This window comes from Myotis myotis, unplaced genomic scaffold (genome assembly GCF_014108235.1).
Source record: "Myotis myotis isolate mMyoMyo1 unplaced genomic scaffold, mMyoMyo1.p scaffold_m19_p_9, whole genome shotgun sequence".
Classification (NCBI taxonomy): domain Eukaryota; kingdom Metazoa; phylum Chordata; class Mammalia; order Chiroptera; family Vespertilionidae; genus Myotis; species Myotis myotis.
The window spans coordinates 23,063,389-23,083,740 of record NW_023416401.1 but is presented as its reverse complement, the minus strand read 5'-3'; the positions used below and the strand labels follow the sequence as shown (position 1 = coordinate 23,083,740).

At 48.0% G+C, this 20,352-nt stretch overlaps 1 protein-coding gene across 1 annotated transcript in view; it reads left to right on the top strand.

The window, feature by feature from the left end:
* PTPRT (protein tyrosine phosphatase receptor type T) overlaps positions 1-20,352 on the top strand; it is a 682,122-nt gene that overhangs the window by 506,312 nt on the left and 155,458 nt on the right. The window lies entirely within an intron of this gene.

Genomic DNA, 20,352 nt, shown 5'->3' with positions numbered 1-20,352 from the left:
TCAGAGCTGGAGTTATACAGTTTCGATTATAGAACCCAAACGAACCAGATACCTGCTTTCAGCAGCAGAGGCCTCAGAGCTGGAGCCAGAGCTAAAGCTGGCCCAGAATAAAAGAAAAAAAAAGAAAAAAAGGAGCAGTTGGGAGCTTCAGTCACCCGCCAGCCTGAAAACAGCCCTCAGCCCCTCACCCAGACTGGCCAGGCACCCCAGTGGGGACCCCCACCCTGAAGGGTGTGTGACCAGCTGCAAACAGCCATCATCCCCTCATCCAGGCTGGCCAGGCACCCCAGTGGGGACCCCCACCCTGATCCAGGACACCCTTCAGGGCAAACCAGCCAGCCCCACCCATGCACCAGGCCTCTATCCTATATAGTAAAAGGGTAATATGCCTCCCAGCACCGGGATCAGCGGAGCTGCGAGGCCTCCCGGCACCGGGATCAGCGTTACAGGGGGCAGCGCCCAAACCCCCTGATCGCCCTGTGGCTCTGTGTGTAACGGGGCGGGGCCACAACCACCCTATCTGCCCTGCTCTGTTCATGTCAGGAGAAGGCACCCCAACCTCCTGATCAGCCCTGCTCTGTGCCTGATATGGGGGAGTTCCCCAACCCCCTGATCACCCTGCGGCTCTGTGTGTGACAGGGTGCGGTGCCCCAACCCCCTGATCGGCCCTGCTCTGTGTGTGACAGGGTGCGGTGCCCCAACTTCCCCCCACGGGCCCTGCTCTGTGTGTGACAGGGTAGATCCATAACCTCCTCATCGGCTCTGCCCTGAGTGTGAGAGTGGCGGTGCCCCAACCCCCTGATAGGCCCTGCTCTGTGGGTGATAGAGGGCGGCACCCCAACCCCCCCCCCCCATGGGCCTTGCTCTGTGTGTGATGGGGTAGAGCCATAACCTCCCCATCGGCCCTGCCCTGAGTATGACAGTGGCGGCGCCCCAACCCCCTGATCCGCCCTGCTCTGTGTGTGACGGGGCGGTGCCCGAACTCCCCTATCGACCCTGCTCTGTGCGTGACAGGGGGGAGCTCCCCAACCCCCCTGATGGGCCCTGCTCTGTGCGTGACAGGAGGCAGCGCCCCAACCCCCTGATTGGCCCTGCTCTGTGCGTGACAGGGGGTGGCGCCGCAACCTCCCCATCGACCCTGCCTTGAGTGTGACAGGGGGCGGTGCCCCAACCCCCCAATCAGCCCTACCCTGAGCATGACTGAGGGTGGGATCGCAACCTCCCGATCTGCCCTGCTCTGTGCATGACAGGGGCCGGCGCCCCAACTCCCCAATCGGCCCTGCTCTGAGCCCGACCAGGGACTGCACCTAGGGATTGGGCCTGCCCTCTGCCACCCGGGAGCGGGCCTAAGCCAGCAGGTCGTTATCTCCCGAGGGGTCCCAGACTGCGAGAGGGCACAGGCTGGGCTGAGGGACCCCCCCCCCCCAGTGCACAAATTTTTGTGCACCGGGCCTCTAGTTTCCTTATAAAGACCATCCTGACCGCCAATCTAATATATATCCCCAGCATTCTCCACTCTCATTGCACCCAGTACTTTTTTCAAACCGTTCACCATGTTTACTTGCATGTTGACTGTCTGTCTCTCGGCTAGATTCTAAGTGAAGTGAAAGGATTATGCCTGTTTTGAGCACTGTTGTGTCCCCAGATCCTAGCATACATTGGTGCTCAATAGAACATGTTGAATGAACAAATGGATAAATGAATTGATGTATCACTTGATTAATAAATTAATCAATAGGTAGATACAATGCTAACATGTCAGTCTTCCATGGTTTCATTTTTTTCAAACATAAGCTACTTGTCAGAACTATGTCTTGGAAAGTAGAAGTAAAATGATAGAGGTAGGGATTAACTATGTGATCTACAATCCCCACTAATAAAAAGACCACCCAAGGCTTTGCTTGGTACCTGCTGTGACAGGGACCTCAATACTCCCCCAGCGAGTTCCTTCCACCATTGGACACTCAGTTAGAGGGAGCCTCAATGTCATGAGCTCAAACTGGTTCCCTAGTATCAATCTGCCACTCAATCTTTGAGGCCACGTAGGTCCTGTCTGCCTTTTCTCTTTCCAGAAAATAAAATTCACTTCCCTTGACTTGCTCCCCATACCCCGGTAGAGTTGAGCAAGTACTTGCTTGTCTGCTGCCTTCTCTCTAGAACAGTGGTTCTCAACCTTCCTAATGCCGCAACCCTTTAATACAGTTCCTCATGTTGTGGTGACCCCCAACCATAAAATTATTTTCCTTGCTACTTCATAACTGTAATGTTGCTACTGTTATGAATCGTAATGTGAATATCTGATATGCAGGATGTATTTTCATTGTTACAGATTGAACATAATTAAAGCATAGTGATTAATCACAAAAACAATATGTAGTTATATGTGTGTTTTCCGATGGTCTTAGGCGACCCCTGTGAAAGGGTTGTTCGACCCCCAAAGGGGTCATGACCCACAGGTTGAAAACCACTGCTCTAGAACCTCTCTGGCCCCCAGCAAGCATCTTCACTCCCATCTCTGGCACAGTCATCAAGGAAGCACAGCTGGCTCTGCTGACTCCCGCTGGGTGCACCCAAGTGGCAGTTAGAAAAATCAGCTTTGATTTGATTTGCAAACTGAGACGAGTCATTGAGATAAAATAAATCTGGAAACTCATAAAGCCCTTTGCAGAGCTCCTTTGCAGAAGGCAGCCACAGTTTTAATCTAGTATACACTTTCTAACGATGATTAAAACCAACGCTCAGAGTAGGTGCTGAAAGCTAACCTCAGTAATGAAGCATGAGATAAGGGGCCAGTGTCAGCAATAGCTCCATGGTGCCCGGTGGTCATGGTGGACTAAACCCATTGTCCCAATGGCAACAGACAAGAGATTTGGGCGATGGCCTTTTGTAAATGTGGCTCAGCCACATTTTCTGGATGAAAAGAAGAGCATTTCATCCAGTATTTTCTCTTCATTCTCCATAGTGGATGGTCACCCCTGCAGACAGTATCTCCAGTGAGATGCCCTTATTTTTCAGATACTAAGACTGGAGCTGAGAGAGGGAATGATGTGGCCATGGCTTCCTTGTCCACAGGAATAGCATGCACAGGTGATATGAGAAGCCAAGCCAGAAGTAGGAATTGTCTGCTGCAAGATTGAAATGCCTGCCCTTCCCTTCCCCATTGGGCCAATGCTATATGGAAGGTCCTATATTTTACGTGTAAAGTTTCCCTGAGCAGTTGCATGGAATAATGGGGAATCAGAGACACCTGGATTGAAATTCTGCATCCAAACCTTTAACTGTTTGACCTTGGACAAGTCCCAACCTATGAGTCCATCACTTCATTTTAAGCCTGAGATTATTAGTTCTTTCTCCTGATTATTTGAGATAATGCCTGGGAAAGGTCAAGAAAATAATAGATGATAAACAACTTGAGCTTCCTTCTCTCTTTTAGACCTTCTCTGATATGAGACCTGGAGACTGAGGTCTACTCAGCACATCTTTCTCTCTGCTGTTCTCTAAGGAAGAAAAGGAAAGACTGGACTCTAATTACATCTCATACAATTGTACAAATCGGGCTTTTGTCAAATAGACTCCAGCTAGATTCAGAGAGCAGAAATAAAGGGGATAGGAATGATGCAGGTCTCGGCTTTTAGCATTTAACCTTTTCATTAATAGGTCATTGTATTTTGATGAGATCGTACATAACAATAATATATAATTATTAACAAAATATAGGATCTTGCTCATCCACTTGCTGACCTTTGACTGTGACACTTTTCCTTTTCTCATCATCTTCCCAGAAATTTCAGAAGGGTCTCAGGACCAAAGGATGCCCAAATGTCGCCATGGTAACCGGAGTAGGGGCCATAATGAGGGACCACTTGTGAGAGGCCAGACCAGCCGGTGGGCAAAGTACGGCCCGCGGGCCGGATCCAGCCTGTTTGAAATGAATAAAACTAAAAAAAAAAAAAGACCATACCCTTTTATGTAATGATGTTTACTTTGAATTTATATTAGTTCACACAAACACTCCATCCATGCTTTTGTTCCAGCCCTCCGGTCCAGTTTAAGAACCCATTGTGGCCCTCGAGTCAAAAAGTTTGCCCACCCCTGGGCCAGACTGTAGTGACTAGTCTATTGGAAAACTTTTGGTTGTTGTTCAGTCCTTAGAAATCCCAGATTTTCAGAGGGGAAAGCCCAGGGTGTGTGTTTGAGGTTTGGATAGAATGGTGCTATTCTTCCCTGGCCAAGTCCACTGAAATGAGTTTTCCATGCTGGGGCTCTCAGAATTACTTGAGTGTAACAAGGTTTCTTGACCTGTGTCCCCTTTGCTTTCACCCAGTGTCTTCTAGGTCCTAACATGCTAATAGAATAATATGGATTTTCCTGAAGGTCTTGTGACAAAAATGGAGGAAGAGAATTAATTCTAAGTGCACCATAAAATAACTAGGGATTACCTTTAAATATCCCAACCCTTTCTTTAACATTTGTCTTGCTATAATAGCTGGTACATCTTACTAGTTTTCTGTTGCTTACCCCTACTGTGTGGATTCTCTCAAACTGCCACCCTCCCCAACATACAAACACACACACATGCCTACCTTCTCCACACCCCACTCAGGAAGACAAAGCTGGTGTCATGGAATTCAGGAAAACAAAAGCCAAGATCAACTTGTCCTTCAAGCATGTCCCTGGGAAGTCTCAGTTCATTCCTGTAAACTAGAAATGAGAATTATCTACTCAAGACCTTGACTTTAGCTCAAATCTGTTGTTCAAAAGTGGTTGCATCTTACAAAGGAAATAAGAGGTCTTTTAAAATAAGGGGTCAAAGAAAGAGAAAAATTTGGGTAGGCTGGAGACAAATATCTATATATATAAAAGGCTTATATGCAAGTTGTCCCCTCGGGAGTTTAACCGGGAGATTGGGAGTTTTATTGCTCACTATGATATGCATTAATCACCAGGGGGCATCACGGAATGAAGGAAGGACCCGGCTGGCAGCCGTCAGCCAGGGAAGAAAGGCCCTGGCCGGCAGCCAGAAGGCCCCAATTGACCCTGATTGCTGGCCAGCCCTAGGGACTCTACCCGTGTATGAATTTTGTGCACCAGGCCTCTAGTTAGAAATAAAGATAATAAAGCTCCATTTGAGCTTTCATTGATGGATTTTCAATGTTGTGTTGAAGTTGAAGGTAAAGGGGATATGCAAAATTACCACCCATTGTGTACCAGAGAGCAGAAATAAAGGGGATAGGAATGATGCTGTATGTTGACATGAGTTACAATGCAATGATAGAACTAAAATCTGGTCCATATTATGCACTAAATAAATAGTCATTATTAATTTCCTTACTAAAAAATTGAAGCCATACTGGCTCAAATGGGTTAAATAAAGAGCTCAAGGTGCTTCAGAACTATAGCTGAGCTCTAACTCCAAAGCTCATGGCATTTCTATGGCACCATTTTGAATCTTATCAATACCATGGTCTGGGTTATATTCCATGGACCACTGTCAGGGTTCCCTGACTGCTATTTGTTAACTCCTTCTCAGGATTTTATTTCTAGAAATAGTTGATAATAGAATCTTTAGGGTGTAATGGGTCTTTGGTCTCTCTTCAGTGGTGTCCAAGCCAAGTCCTGGGATCTGGAGCAGAAAACTCAAGGAGCCATCAGCTGTCTTCACTTCCACAACATATTGAAGCTAATAAACCAAGAAATTAGTTTGTCTTCGAGGTTATCTGCTTCAATACCATCTTTAGCTCATCAGCATCTTTTTGCATTTAACATTAATTGCTTCAGAAGGGGGGAAAAAACAAAACAGAAAGGAAGTCTGAGGTGCTCGGCATTCTGACCTCCTTTTTTTTTCTGCATGGTCTCAATATGTTCATCAATGTCTGACATATATACTAGTACATATGAGCATTCTCAGGTATGTGGTTGAGGCACAGTTTGAAAAAAGAGTGATAATTACCATATTGAACAAGGTTGGAGAGGAAGGAGATCTTCTGAGCTGAGGAAGGAGCGTGTGCAATTCATTAGGAGACAAGAGAGCATGCATAGGACAAGGCAAAGCAACAATGGCTGGAATGCTATGTGACCAGTGGAGGCCACATGTGATGAGAGGTGAGGCTGAAGTGGCCAGCAAGCCCAGGACGCCAAGGACCCTGGGTGGCCCCATGGCATACATAGCACATTGTCCCGAGACAGGGGAGGTCCTTGGAGGTGCTGAAGCAGACTGCCTTTGTCCAGAAGGTCACCTATTCACAGGTTAGAAAATGGGCCAGAGAAGGGCTTCTCGGGCAAGGACAGGCAGGAGCAGGGAAGAACAAGAGGATGCTGCTGAAACGCCAGGTGGAAACATGACTCATCTCTTCTCCCAGGCCTTCCATTTCTTTTTCTGACATGCAAGGCCAACAGTGTTTGTCTTGCCTATCTCAAAAGATGGGAAGGAAAATTAACAAAAATAGCCACTTAGAAGAAGGGTTGCAAACATTTCTTTGAAGGGCCAGATAGTAAATATTTTTTAGCTTTGCAGGCCATATGGTCTCTGTCAGAATGATCCGACTTTGTCATTATAGCACAAAAGCATAGATCATACATATAAAATAAACCTGGTTGTGTTCCAATAACATTTATTTACGGACACTGAATTTTGAACTTTATATAATCTTTTATATGTCAAAAACTATTTCTCTTCTTTTTACCTTTTTCTCAACCATTTGAAACTGTAAAAACCATTGTGGGCTCATGACCACCCAGAAAACAGCCAGTGGGTGGTTGGATTTGGCTCATGAGCCATCGTTTGCTGACCTCTCCCTGGGAGTGTGCTTTGAAAACGGGACATCGCCCACCTCGAAGGGAGGAGTATTATGCTTGCTGTTGACCAAATTTATTGTTGGTTACATTTTACAGCACCTCGCGGCTGTTAGTCAAGCTTGCCCTTCCTGTGAATTTTTGCAATTATGTATTTCCTGTTTACCAGTTGATCTGAAATGCCCTGGCTGTTTCTCTGTTTTGCGTAAGAACGTTATGCGGTTTTGTGGATGAATCACCAGAGAAACCAGCAGCCTTTGGCCAGCGTAGGACACCTTCACGCCTTCCAGTTCACCTTCTTTAGAGAGGCAAGTGGTGGGTTTGAAAGGACAGGAACATCAGTCAGGCAATCCAGGGTTTGGCTCCCGCCTCTGCCAGTTATTACGTCTGTGACCTTGGGCAAGTTACATCAGTTCTCTAACTCATCATTTCTTCATTTGTTCATTCATTTGCTAGAACTTAACAGATATTCAGTGAGTACCTACTATGCGCCAGGTGCAGTGCAAGGCCACAGAAGTATACCAGTTAACGAGACATTACTGTGGCCTCCTTCAAGGAGATTATAGAAATGAGGGGAGAGCAGCCATTTATAATACGGTGGGACAGGTGTCTGTCCCAGGTGAGACACTAAAGACTCCCTAGAGAGAAAGACCTGTCACCTGAAGAATGAGCAGTTGGTGGCCAGGTGCAGAGGCAGGAAGGGGGTGTGTGTGTCTCACACAAAGTGACAAGCTTAGGTAAGGCCCACAGACAAGAAGAGAGGGGCCTGTTGATGATGGAAAGGAGACTGTGCTTGGACAGAACAAAGTGTGATCCTGGGGGTGGAGAGAAGAGGAGGGGCAGGCGGAGGACTGTCCCTGAGCGCCCATGAGCTGAAGTTTACTTTGGGAATGACAGGGCCATTGATGCATTCGACTAAAGGGTGGACGAGGACTGAAGGGGAGCAAGCCTGGAGGCAGGAAGTCCAGCTCAGGGGCTGCTTAAATGATCCAAGAGAAACATGAGGGTGGCTCAAACTGAGTGGAAATGGAATTGGAGAGAAGGCGGAAGCTTAAAGTTTTCTGGGGTAGAATTGATAAGGCATGCTGAGTGACTCGAAGTGGGAGGTCAGGAAAAAAGAGGGCTAAAGCACGACTCCAGGCTTCCAGACTGAGCAGCTAGCTACATGGATGGTGGCACCATTTACTAAGAGAGGGAAAATTGGGAGAGGAGATGTGCGGGTGGAAAGGTGATGGGTTCATTTATAATAACACTGACCTCCCTGGTTGTTCTAAGTTTTAGAAACATTGTATGTGAGGCACCTGGCAGAGTACCTGGCATGTCGTGGGTGCTTGATAAATGGTGACTCTTATTCTTGTTCCATTTTTTAAAAATCTATTTCAGGCCCTGTTTGGTTAGATCATGATGTTCTCTTGCTGTTTAGTGTGAGCTCTTCAGAGCCACAAGAACTGCCGTTTTGTTCACTGTGCCGCACGTTTTCATGTGTGTTTCTCTCTCCTTCTCTTCTGCATGCTGCCTGGGGACTGGCTTCCTTGTGGTCAGCACCAATGGGCAGCGCCCAGGTGACCCCGGGGACTCCACTCTGCCTCCTCACCACAGGTGATCACCAGAGCCCTGGGCGGGTGGGAGGGGAGTGAGAGTGACCCACACTCAGCAGGTCCTCCAGGCCAGGTGCACCATAGAGGAATTGGCAGTCCCTCCACCCCACCCACCCATCCTCCCACCCATCCTCCCATTCTTCCACTCACCCACCCACTCACCTACTCACCCTCCATCCCTCCATCCCTCCCTCCCTCCACCCCTCCCTCCCTCCATTCATCCATCTATCCATTCTACTAACACTTACAAAGTACCTACTATGTGCCGGGTACTGTTCTAGGCACCAATGTATACAATGATGAGCAAAAGAAGACATGTTCCTGTGCCTTTCTGGGAGGGGAAAGAGCCATTAGAGTAAAAAAAAACTACACAGATAAGGGTAGGACTCCAACCATGGGTGGTGCTGCAAAGGAGAGGTGTGTGGTGTTCAAAACAAACAAGCAAACACACCAGGAACTAAAGGAGTGCTTCCCAGGCAACTCACAACTACGCAGTGGTCTGAGGCTAGGAAAGTGGCCTAGTATGTCTGTGCTTAGGAAATTAGTAGCTCTGGCTCTGGCCCCAGGTCTACCATTTGTCTCAGACAAGCCCTTTATTTTATTTTTAAAATATTTTTAATATATTTTTATTAATTTTGGATAGGAAGAGAGAGGAAGAGAGAGCTAGAAACAGCAACAATGAGACAGAATCATTCACTGGCTGCCTCCTAGCTCACTCTCTCGCCCCCACCCACTGTGCATTGAGCCCGCAACCAGGGCATGTGCCCTGACCAGCAATCGAACCGTGACCTCTTGGTTCATAGGTCAGTGTTCAATCACTAAGCCATGCTGGCCAGGCCCTGGACAAGCCTTTTAAATGTGACAATCCCCACTGCTCTTATCTATAAGCAGGAATAGCAATACCTGTCTCTTACCATTTCCTTACTTGCTCTGCACTTGCAGGGTCTTCTGGAGTTGTGTTCTGTGAGAAAGCAAGATAATGGGTGTGAAAACCAGTGGGGTGGGAGTAGGTAGCTGTTGGAAGGAACCACCAGGCCCTTCCCTTGAACATGTAATCTGAGCTCATTTCACATAAACACCTGCCACTCTTCAAGGTTGGGATTGCAGAGCCCAAGTGTGTCAGAGGCTGTTGCCAAGCATCGCCCTTGAGACAAGAGACCCTGCTGAACTAGAACCTCATCTGCAGGGGCCCTTTCTGATCAGTGGGACATTTCTTGGAGACTTCAAATATTTGACTGTTGCCTCTCAAAGTTGTTGATCAGACAGTGGCTCTTCTCTCCTAGTTCCTAGCTGGTCCATTTATTACGATGGGAGAGGAGGTGCAGGAGGCAGGGATGACGAGGGTCCAGCCATCCCTGTACCTTCAAAGTCCAGTGCTGTCCACCCCCTCCCCAGACTCAGAGACATTGCTCTTAGTGAGTATCTAAGGTGGGGTTCCCTCGACACAGAGGCTGAGACGGGGGTTCTTGTGCAGATTATTCATTGAGGAGCATCTTCAGAAGAAGGTGAGGGTGTCAGGATGGGGCAGGGGAAGAAGCTGGGGAAGGATGTGCAGCCGCATCAGCTGAGCCCACAAGGGCTCTGGAGTGTGGGTTCTATCACAGAGTTGCTTCTACCCTGAGACAAGGGAACAGGCATTTGTCAGTCGGCCACTGGCTGTGGGCTGCCGTGGGAGTGCATATTTCCTGGGGAGGTGACAGCCTTGGTCTGATGGCACTTCTGGAGGGACAGGGGTATCTGTGGGCTGTTAGCACCAGAGATCTGGGCGACGCCCCATCAGTAGTCACCACAGCCAGGTTGTGTCCCTGCTCTTGACCCCCATGTGTCACTACTGACTGCCCAGGAGTGGCATCTTAGCCACTCCCTTGTTATATTACCTTCAGCAAGTTGCATAACCTTGTCTCACCTGCACCGCTAATTGTCACACTTGCTCTAGAGTCGTATTAAAGGCTATATTAGGGATTCACCAGCTTACTCTCAAATAGTCGAGGGAAGGAAAAACGATTACATCTGGGGACCCTCGGGATGGCTCTATGCAGGAGCAGCATAGAGCAGCCCTGCACCAAGTGCCAGCCCCCTGCCCACACTGCCACAGCCCTCCAGCGCCCCCCTCATCCCAGGAGGGGTTGCAGTTGCAGGTGGACACACGTGACGGTGAGAGGAAAGTGATTCACCCTTGTGCTCACACCCACGTTGTGGAGAAGCCGTGCGTCCCAGAGTGTGTGAGCTGCTCGTTTTGCGGGTCATTGTTCCCTGGGCTCTGTTCACATCGAGCAGCCTGATAATGCCTCCTTTCAGCTGAGCAGTCCCATGTCGGGCACATTTGTTCCTCCCTCTCGCCTCCTGAGGCGTTGGAATGGCCCCCTCTGACAGGTTTACTGCCCTGGGTTCCATTTATTCCCTGCCTTCCTAGCCGTGTTTGATGGGTGAGGTGCCGGCGAGCGTTTCTCTCTGAGCTGGTGGTCCCTTTCAAGTGTGTTTTGTGCACGCTCGTCCCCTGCGAGCAAGAATGGCTGATGTAAGTGATGACCGCCAGGGTCTGAGTGATGGCGGTAGAGGACAGTAAACACCGTCACCGGCGCAAGAACCACGAGGAACAGGTGGCGTTCAGAGGGGGTTGAGACTGAGTTCAGCTCCGAGCTCTGCCACTCCCTGCCTATGACCCTGGGCACGTTACTTCTCTTCTCCGGGCTCCCCGCTCCCTCTGGAGAAGTGGGGATAATAACCCATAGCCGTGGTTGGTCCTGGGCGCTCAGTGTGAGAGCAGCTTTCACTTCTTTGCTCAGTTGACTCCAACTAGCTCTTCAGGTCGCTCTGACCTGCTAGCCTTTCCTTCAAGGACCCCGTGCTCTAAGACAGCGATGGCGAACCTTTTGAGCTCGGCGTGTCAGCATTTTGAAAAACCCTAACTTAACTCTGGTGCCGTGTCACATATAGAAATTTTTTGATATTTGCAACCATAGTAAAACAAAGACTTATATCTTTGATATTTATTTTGTATATTTAAATGCCATTTAACAAAGAAAAGTCAACCAAAAAAATGAGTTCGCGTGTCACCTCTGACACACGTGTCATAGGTTCGCCATCACTGCTCTAAGACATGGCTTCTCAATCTTGGCACAAGGGACATCTGGGGGCAGATAATTCTTTATTGGGGCCGGGGGGCGGAGAGGGGGAGAAGCTATCCTGGACATCGTAGGACGGTTAGGAGCATCCCTGGCCCCTATCCATTGGATTCCGGTAGCACTTTATTTATCTCTGAATTGTCGCAACCAAATAGATCTCCTGACATTCCAAATGTTCCTGGAGGGGCAAAAGCGCCCCCTCTTGAAAACCCTGAGAATTGCACTGTTAAGTAAAAATAGCATTTCAGCTGTTACATAATTTTAAGTTTTTAAAGTCACATTAGAAAACTAACAGGTGAAATTAATTTAAACACAGTTCATTGAACACAATGTATACAATAATCATCATTTTAACATGTAATCAATATTTTCAAATTATGAATGAAAGATATTTTACATTCTTTCTTTGCACCGAGTCTTTGAAATCTGGTGTGCATTTTACACGTGGAGCACTTCTCAGATCAGACGCTACATTTTAAACAGTTAAAGTAAAATGTAACCCTAAAAAAGGTCAACACTGTGTTTACCATCAAGCACGGCTTCTGTTTTTAAATTTAAATCCGTTGACATGAAATAAACTTTAACATGCGGTTCCACAGTCACACCAGCCACAGGTCACGTGCTCAGAAACCACAGGTGGAATTGTGGACAGTGCAGAGTTAGAGGTTCAAAGGTCTTGACTGTATCTGTGCCCAGCTGCTGAACAGAAGTGAATGTGCACAGAGTGGAGGCTCAGTAAACGGCCAGTTGCCTCTATCCCATTCCCCCTGCCAAGCTTCCTAGAGACTGACTTTCCGGAGCTTTTGAATGGGGCTCCCCCAGATCTGCTGGTGCAGCCCCACTGGGCCCACCGCCCAGCCTGGGCTCGCATGGTACTGGCCCAGGGGAAGTCGGGCTGGGGGAGGGAGCCTGGGCATCACAGGGGAGACCTCCCCAGGCCTCCAGGTGAGCAGTAACAGGCACTGCACACTCGATCTTGGCTTCTGCTTCTGTCCTCTCTTGCTTACAGAAGAGCTGCTTTCCCATCCTTTGGGGAGGGGCACAGATCAGCTTTCAGTACAGAACAGAGATTCAGTGTTGCTGCTTTCAAAACCGAGGGGCAGAGTCTGGAAGAAAGAAAACATGTTCGTGGTGGATTTGGCTGGAATCTCAACAATCGATGCCATTCCCGCTGCTGGTTTTATTACCCTCGCTCAGTTTCGCCGCACTAATCTGAATTCTGTGCTGCATGCTGACTGGCGGTTCTCTCTGATCCCGCTCATGCTTCCACTAATCCTCCCTAGAGATTGCTCGCCCCCTCCTGTGCACCTCTCTCCTTCTTGGGCGCACTGATGTTCGCTGCAAGCTGCCTGTTCCAGAGGCAAGATTTGGACAAAGCTGCCTGAGCCAGGCAGATCTTTGCCTCTCCTCCCCCTTCCTGCCCCATTGAGTCAGGCAGTGCTGTCACTTTAGGGGGCATCAATTTGGCCGGAGTCGGTTGGAAAGAATTGAATTATGTTTCTGAGTAAGAGCTTTAGGGACGCCTCAGCCCCTGGTGCACCCTGCTACCCTGTTCAGACAGATAAAGCCAGGACATGTCCTTCTAGAAGCCTTCTATTCCGCTAAGTCTGTAACTGCCCAGGAGTCTTGTCCCTCTTCCCACGTGCTCCACTGGGCCCTGACTCCTATTAGCATTTGATTTGACTTATGAAATGCAAAGACCTCCCTTCCAGGGGTGGCCCATTCCCAGGCTGCTTGGATCATGACTCAGCTTAACCTGCCGTGATGGGTTGAATTGTGTCTCCCAGAAAAGACGGGTTGCAGTCCCAACCCCTCGTTCCTGTGAATGTGACCTTATTTAAAAGAGGATCTTTGCAGATGTTATTAGTAAAGATGAAGTCATGGGTGGCTCTAATCTAATATGACCGGTGTCCTTACACGAAGAGAAACGGCACGGAAGACAGAGACACAAAGAGAGCACTGTGTGACGAGAGGCAGAGATTGGAACGCCCAGGACTGCCAGCCGCCACCACAGCCAGGCCGTGGCCGGGAAGGACTCTGCCCCGTCTCAGGGGAGCCCTGCTCACCCCTTGACTTCAGACCTTAAGTCTCCAACTTTTAGTGGTTTTCAACCACCCGGCCTGTGATCATTTGTTACAACAGCCCCAGGAACTAATGCACTTGGAGACGCACACTCCTGACCGCTGGGCAGTGGAGGGGGCCACTCTCAGAGCTGTGCCCTGAAGTCCTCACGGAGACCAAGGCCAAGAGCTGCCACCACAGTGGGGCTCCCTGTGGGTCCCCTTTCCACATCTGGCTCAGGACTGGTCTCCACTCTGTGGCTCTGATGCCCGCTTCCTGGTCCTGCCTCCTGCCTTTGAATGGTCTCAGCACCTGTGCTGGTCGCCTCCTGGCCTTGGCCTCTCCCTCACCAACCAGGCTGTCGTAACCTGTTCTCAGAGTCCTGGCACTGTATGACCCGTAGACCATCCCTGGTCGGCTTCTGTGCTTCTCTCTCCACTGACTGCTCCTGCGAAGGCTCCCCCGTCCGCCAGCTGCCCCAGGACTGCTCTGACCCCACAAGAAGAATGAGTCTGCTCAGTGTGGCTACACGCTCTCTGGTCCTGGGAAAATCTAAAGGGACTTTACCACAGGGCATCCAAAAGAGCGAGTGTTCCCTCTTACATCTGCTCTTCAGACTAAACCCTTAATCCCCAGCGCAGGCCGTGGGTGCTCCTCTCTGCCACAGTTAAGCAGCTTTGAGCCCCCTGGGCTCCTGGCTCAGCACACAGATTTCTGCTGCAGGAGCCAGGGCCTCAGGCCGAGCAGACTCGGCCTCTCCATCCTCATCAGCGGGACAGACTGGTCTGGACCACAGGGAGCCGGGGAGGGAGTGGTGGCAGGCGGCCACTGGCTGGTCTCGGGGATGCCCACCCGACCTGTCCCACACTGCTCACGACATGTGGAAATGAGGTGTGTAGTCCAGCCGTGCCTAAGCAGAATCATGCTTGCCCTTCTCTTTACATAGCTGTTTATTAGCACCCACCCCACTGAGTTTGGATTGTCAGCTTGCACACTTCTCTCTCCAAATATGTTAGTGAGTTCCCAGACAGCAGGTGTGTCTAGTAATCACCTCACCGGCAGATCCACTATCTTCATTATCATCCAGGCACCACATACATTGGGCAATGCCGAGACTTCTCCCCGGTGGCCAAGGGTTGAGTTGGTGCTCATGAGGCCAATATATGGGTCTGATCCATTTGGAGGCCACTTAGCTTTGTGTGGTTTCATGGGCATAGGTTGACTGACCAGCAGAACCCTCCCAAACTCTAGCCGCCAGCTGACTTCTGATTCCTCCTTCAGATTCAACCCTTATCCCAGCCACATCCTGGTCCTTAACCTTAACTGTGTCCTGATGCCTAGACCAGTCTACCAAGTGCACCCATCTCTGGGTTCCTAGACAGTGTCATACCCAACTCTAGCCGTAGCTTACAGTCCTACTCTGGTCATGGAGTAGGGTCCTGGCACTCCTGCTGAAGGCCTTTCCTGGGTACAAGGGGGAGCAACTGAGACTATGGGAAACATAAAGGGGTTCTCCGCCCACCACCAGTACAGCCTTGAAAGGATGTGCCTTACAAGGGATGTGTCAATAATGACAGTGCCTGACATCAATCAGTCATGACTGGTCTTAACTAAGTCCATTGTGCTGAATTCCAAATGCATTTTTTTAAAAATATATTTTATTGAATTTTTACAGAGAGGAAGAGAGAGGGATAGAGAGTTAGAAACATCAGTGCGAGAGAAACATCGATCAGCTGCCTCCTGCACACTCCCTACTGGAGATATGCCCGCAACCAAGGTACATGCCCTTGACCGGAATCGAACCTGGGACCCTTGAGTCCGCAGGCCGACGCTCTAGCCACTGAGCCAAACCGGTTAGGGCACCAAATGCATTTTTTTTAAAATTCAGAATAAAGGAGTTTTCCTGCACCCTGAAGCGATTCACCCTCGGGATTTCTATAGCCTCCTTTCCTACCGTGTGTAACATGATTGAACTAGAATTTTACCACAGAGCATTCGCTGTGCAAAACAAGGCCTACCTTTAAACAGAGATTCAGGAGACGCCTGGGAACAAGTGGAATCAGACCTTAAGGAACAATTTATTTGTGTGGCCAGCGTGCTTTCAAACAATCAATTAAAGCTATTTCTATCTCCTGGGGTGCTAACCTCCATTAAAGTCGGGAAAGAGAACAGCCTCTGTCGCCAGTGTTTAGCGGCTTCCGTTGTATAGTCTGTGATGAAGTCGATCCCCGCCTCTAAGGACTGGCTGGGTAATACTGAGGGAGTCTGGGATGTTATAAATCTGTATCTTCTTTATACTTAACTCAGTACTTATTCAGTGGCTTTCCACAGCCAGGGTAGAGCTATCTTTGAAAATCCTGTTTCTCTGTAGTATTTTCCAACTACTTGACATTGCCTCTGAGTTAAATCTTGGGTAAAAGCAATTACTGTCATATGATGAATTGAAGCAATTTATTTATTACTTTGAGAAACATCCTAGGTGATATCACTTAGAAGAATGATGGAATAATCCTTCTTATGTACTCCATTATCCACCAGATCTCGTGATGGAGATGCATTCCGAGATGCGGGGGAGGTAGCCAGCAATTTAAAAAATTAGTCATTGTGAGATCAAAGAAAAAGTATTGGAAATAAAGTAGAAAATAGTTGCCTAAACTTAAGCAAGACTCGTCTCTCTGTGAAATTCTATGGGATGCTTTGGTTGCTAAATACCAAAAAAGGTATTATAGAGAAAGCCCAGAGATTAATAATAAAGCTAAATGCAATATATTAAGGGCTTGGAGATGGTGGCTGATCTACAAGGAAAATGAAAAGGATGAGGGAACTTAAGTTTAAAAGGTCAAGTGTAAATATCATTTGAGCAAAGTCTGTATAATTTGGCCCTTATAACAAGATTCATATGACATGTTCATCAATCCCTTGGATATTAGAATATTATATGTTGGTGAGAGGGCATGAGAGGAGATGAGATAATTTTAAAGAAAAGCTGGAATAAATGGAGCTGCATGATACAAGCAGGTGGCAAACTGAGCAGGGACAGGAATAAGTGCAAAGGCATCTTAATCTGCCGGTCATGATCAAGGTCTAAATTCCCTAAATACCAGTCTACATTTTTCTTCCTGATATTTGAGGAAAAACAACCAGATTTCCCTGGTTAGCAATGTCTCCCCACTGTTTGTGGGAGAGGTAGCAGAATGGTATAATGATTTAAAGAGAATAAACTCTGTACCAGACTGCCAGGGTTCAAATTCCATCTCTGCCACTTGCTACTATTACTTAGTCTCTCTGAGCCTCAGCTTTCCCATCTCTGAAATGGGTATGATGAGAAAACCCACTTCATAGCGTTGTAGTGAGGATTAAAAGAGATAGTATATATGAAGGGCTTAAAACAGCATCCTGGCTTGTAGTGAAAACTCCCAGTCTATGTTAACTCTTTATTATTAATAATATTTCTGTTTCACATGTGGTCAGGTATCCTGACTCATGTAGATAGAGTCCAGTTTTACACCTGGCTGTCCTGAAAGCCAGTCACAGTGTCTCCATATTGGCCATGACTTGGTGCAAGACACAATGCTGGACATTCTTCTGGAGGTACTAGTCCAGACACCGCTCAGAAGTGCCAACAAGGTGAAACTAGCATCCCACGTTCATAGAAAAGCGCATCCTGGCCCTTGGTCCATTTGGCCTCAGATCCATCCGTTGCTCACCCCCTGCTGTGCTGGGATATGCAGGTGACCCTTGGGCCTCATGTCAAGAGGTGACCGGGTTTGGCCAAAAGGAGACATCAACTGTGGAGCAAGAGGAAGGAGAAGGCTTCCCTTGTGGCCTCGAGAGGGAAGAACCGTACAGGCCTGACACAGTTCTCCAAGTCTCACTTCTGCTGGGGACCCTGATCTCTGGGCCCAGATGGCCCCACCTCTGCCCTTTGACTCCTCAGCCTGGGCTGGGTAATAGCTTGTGATGTCACCCTCTGGGTTGCCTCACCATCCTCTCCTGAACCCTGGGTACCACTTCTCTGCTAAATTTGCTCCAGTTTAAGTGTTTGGAGCAGTTTCCCTTTTCCTGGTTGAATGCTGACTAACGTGGATCCTGTGCTGGTTTCTAGTGGTTATTCCCTCCTTTAGTAAATGGAATGAAAAGAAAATCTGACTTAATCATCCAGTCTATTTTTTTTTTCTGTATCAACATCACACTTATTTGTGTGAAATATCTGGAATCCACATTTTTCCATTAAAAGAAAAGTCAGCAACAGCATTTGTTTCTCCCCAGGCTTCTCGCACCCCTCCTGTTTGCTATGATCTCTGTCCTCAAATACTGCCAACCTAGTTCATGGTCACAATCACAAATGCTCTTGACCCCTTGGGGTGCAATTTGTAAAGTCTGGAGGCTTTCATCTAATGAAGGGTGCAGATGCTTTCCTACCACCTCTTTTCCTATCTGGACTTCAGTTTCATCTTAAAAATAGCCTACCATTCTGAGAATTCGCTTCCAGCAAAATCAAGAAGGGATTTGGTGCATACCTGGCTTTAGAAGAACTGGAAAGTTGCCCAGCTTCCTCATCTTTTCCCTGTTGCCTCCGCTTGGAAAAACCCCCATAATCAGAGAAGCCTGCAGTGCTTAACACTTTCTCTGGCATAGAGGTAGCAGCAGCTCAGATGCAGGGTTTCAAAGCTTCTCTCTACTGGGCGTTAGAGGCACACAAAGCCAGAGTAAAAGCAGAGAAACTCTTCAAGGAACTCATTAAGTAGATGGGTGAACTGCCAACACACTAAGATTGGGGGATAATATGTCCTCGGACGGCTAAGAGGCGACTGAGTATTTTTTTTATTTTTTATTTTGGAATTTCTTTTTTTTAAAAAAAAATATATTTTATTGATTTTTTACAGAGAGGAAGGGAGAGGGATAGAGAGTTAGAAACATCGATGAGAGAGAAACATCGATCAGCTGCTTCCTGCACATCTCCTACTGGGGATGTGCCCGCAACCCAGGTACATGCCCTTGACCAGAATCGAACCTGGTACCTTTCAGTCCGCAGGCCGACGCTCTATCCACTGAGCCAAACCGGTTTCGGCGCGACTGAGTATTTTAAAGACTTCAGCTTTCAGGAGTTGTGTCTCCGAGAGCCGGCTTCCTTTCCTCGCCGTCAGCAATGATCATCAGTGTGGGTTAGGCTTCCACTGGGATTTACTTGGTTTTATCAATTGCAATTAGATGTTCTTTATCTACAACTTCTATTTTTGCTCCGTATCTTTACGGAGCAAATAGCTATAGAACTGGGCCTGTAGCCAGTGAGAGCACTTTGAGAATGAATCATGAATCCCTTGTTGCCAAATTATGCTATTGCTGCCATTAAGTCATCCACATGTGAGCCCGAGACAGGCCTGGCCTATAGGAGGAAGTGAAATGAATCACGCGGGGGACTCTGCCTGCCTTCATCCTAAGGATTGGATGAACTCAGGCAGGAGGTTGCAAGGAGGCATTGCCCCAGTGCCCACTGTGCACCCACAGTTTATAGACACCAAAACACCCTGCTGTCTCTCTGGCACCAGTTCCGAGGTCATGCTATCAGTGTGCCACAAGTGTGAGCAATTCCTCGGAGTTTTCCAAGCATTTTTATTTCCATTGTTACATTTTATCCTTAGAAAAATCCCTGTGAACTTGGTGTTTACTCCCTATTTTATAAATGAGGATATCAAATCGCATTTGGTTAACAGCTTTGATCGAGGTCACACAATGCGTGAGTGATGGAGTCTGGAAGCAAGCTCATGTATTTCTAATTTTAAATCCATTACTTTAGACCCATCTCATAAAACCATAGCATCTCAAACCTCAAGAAAGAGCATTAGAGGTCATTTGGTCTCTTCTGCTTAATGGGGAGAACACTGTGTGCCCAGACAATGTCTTTCATTGTTGGTGACACATTTTCCTGCCTTTGTTGGTAACTTGGGGGGCTGGGGATGGGCCCTATGGGAGTCCCATGGTCCTAAGGATGACAGGAAGATTGTCTTTTACCCAGAGCATGGGTGTCCCTGGAATCAAGGGGTGTTGGGTTGAGGTGGGAGATGGGGTCAATAGCGGAGAAGAAAGGTCAAGATAGAGAGGGCTTGGTTGAGTATCCAAGAAGCCTAGGAGGTGATACCCGGTGGAGACAGAGTAGGCAGGTAAAGGGAGGGCTAACTCTGAAAAGGACTTGGGAACCATGACTGCTTTTGTGCTCCTCTACATCATAATGCCACATTGAAAGAGGATGGCTGGGCATCAGTATGATAGCACTTCCACATTAAATCCTTTCCTTGTGTTAGCCCCAGATCTATCCCTGACTCTTCTACCATTAGCTCTGACCTTTAAAATTCAAGGGACCAAGTCTATTCCATCCTTCACAATGGTCCTTTAACTTTGGAACACAAGATTAGGTCTCATATGAATCTTCCCTTCTCTAGGCTGAGAAGCCCTGATTCTGACTCCTGCTCCTCCAAAGTCAATGATATCTGGATTTTAATGAGCACCTAAATCACCTGGAGCCCTTGATAAAATGGTGATTCAATAGATCTGGGGCGGGGCTCGAGATTCTGCATTTTTTATAAGTTCCCAAGGTGATGCTGATGCTGCTGGTCAGTGGACCACACTTCGAGTGGCAAGGCTCTTGGCCTATGTTCACCCTGGAGCTCTCTCTCAGAGGCTGGGATCCCCACCTGGACAAGCCTCGTCAAACTGGTCCTTCTAACGCAGAGTGGAGCTGAACATCATTCTCTTGCTGGGTCCTAGGAGACCTGGGA